The following is a 2,252-nucleotide window of genomic DNA, read 5'->3' as shown; positions in this document are numbered from 1 at the left end:
GTGTGTGTGTGTGTGTGTGTGTATATATGTGTGTGTGAGAGAGAATATGAACCTTTATAAAATTATCATGCAAGCCTTAACAGTAGTTGGTGAGCTCTGACTAAATGTTACCTTGTCATGATCTGATGTTTTAGTGAGAGCATGTGCACGTCTATCCAAAAGAAAAGTACACAGGGGTACCCCTCAATCCCACCCTTTAATCCCTATTCATCAGGGCCAATGGGAGAATCATATTCCCCACCTTCCTACCAAGTCCCAGAAAGCATCTTTTAATCACTTCAGTCACTTCTCCTACTGTTTCCCATTTCTGGGTCCACCCAGCACCATTTCTTCCTGTCCCGGGAGAGCTAAACTGGCTGGGTCATTTGGTACCTTCTCTGCCTTCATGGAGCCACTAGGACTCGCCTCGCCTCCATCTCAGTCCCCAACACCAGAAGGTTGAGCTGATGGTGAAGGCTGGAGAACTCTCACCACCTCAGTTTGCTAAGTTTGTGCCAAGAAGCCTCCCTCTGGAATGCAGGGGAAATTTTTTAGTTTGTTTGTTATTAATTGGCTTTGAGATTTCTGTCCTGAAAACTTGGGAGGAAGGATTGTTTTCCATGAAATTGTCTCTGGGAGGGAGGAGAGGTTTATACTCAGAATCCAGACAAAGCTGGTGGATACTTTGGTGTCTCAGCTTAGCCTGGACTTTGGGGCAGTCCAAAGGCATGACCTGAACATAGAGGCACAATAGAAATTTCCCATAAAGCATGGGCTGTTTCTGTCTCCTTTTTCTAACACCAATTTTATGAGCATCTGCTCTGTGCAAGGCCCAGGGCTGGGGACACACACTGTGGTAACCGCATGGGCCCACTGCATAGCCCCCAGAGCATTGGTCCTCAAGGTCAGAGCACAGAGGCTGGTTATACAGCACCCTTTCTGGACTCTTCCACATGCCACCCCCATTAGCACACCCAGGAAATGTCAATCGGGCATATCAGCTGACTTCATCACTCAAGGATCAGAAGCAAGGTAGGTGGGAACTCGAAAACTTGATTCATTTTTAAAGGCAATTCACTCATTTCTTTAGTCACTCCACAATGTTTATTGAGCCATATCCTATACCGGGCCCTGAAAATGAATCAGAGCAGGCCCTGCCCTCAAGGAGCTGCTAGTCAGGTCAGGAAGACAGGCAAGCCTTCCATTCTTGTTATTCAGGTCTCTACTCACAAGTCAAGAGGGCTTCCCAGATTGCCCTGGCTAAAGGGGTTCCCTTTTGGTCACCAATACTGTTGCTCTGTTTATTTCTTTTCAAACACTTGATAGAGCGGGAATTATCTCATTTACTTGATAATGGTCTGTGTCCCTTCTTCCCACAAAGTCCATGAGGGCAAAGATTCAGGTATTTGTTCACTGTGGTTTTCGAAGCACCTGCTATAGTTACCCAACACATTGCTGAATGAATGAGTAACCCTATTGATCACTGCTGGAACAGAAGGAGGTACAGGGACTCTGCTTGAAGGAGTCAGAGAAGACTTCTCACATAAGGGGACATTTGCCTGAGGCTATAAAGGATAAGTAGGCCAGGCACAGTGGCTCATGCCTGTAATCCTAGCACTCTGAGAGGCGGAGGCGGGTGGATTGCCTGACCTCGCTGGTTCAAGACCAGCCCCGAGTGAGATCCCATCTCTAAAAGTAGTCAAGTGTTGTAGCAGGCACCTGTAGTCCTAGCTACTCGGAAGGCTGAGGCAAGAGAATCACTCGAGCCCAAGAGTTTGAGGTTGCTGTGAGCTATGATGGCACAGCACTCTACCAGGGGCAGCAAAGTGAGACTCTGTCTCAAAAAAAAGATAAGTAGGAGTTAGGAGTTCACCAGGTAGATAAAAAAACACATTTCAATCACTTACTGTGTGACCTTGAACAAATTACTTGGATGTTCTATCTCAATTTTTTCACTCTGTAAAATGGAGATACCAGCTTGATTAGATTCTCCGGAGAATTTTTTAAAATTCAAATTAGCTCTGGGAGGCGAGAGCAGGTGGATTGCTTGAGCTCAGAAATTTGAGACCAGCCTTAGAAATAGTGAGATCCCATCTCTACTAAAAATAGAAAAACTAGCTGAGTGTGGTGGCAAATGCCTGTAGTCCCAGCTACCTGGGAGACTGAGGCAGGAGGATAGCTTGAGCCCAAGAATTTGAGGTTGCTATGAACTATGATACCACAGCACTCTATTCAGGACAGCAGAGTGAGACTCTGTCTCAGAAAAAAAAAAA

Source organism: Otolemur garnettii, unplaced genomic scaffold (assembly GCF_000181295.1).
Source record: "Otolemur garnettii isolate 467f Iridium unplaced genomic scaffold, OtoGar3 scaffold00288, whole genome shotgun sequence".
NCBI classification, from domain to species: Eukaryota; Metazoa; Chordata; class Mammalia; order Primates; family Galagidae; genus Otolemur; species Otolemur garnettii.
The sequence above is the reverse complement of the archived record's forward strand: the minus strand, read 5'-3'. Positions refer to the sequence as shown.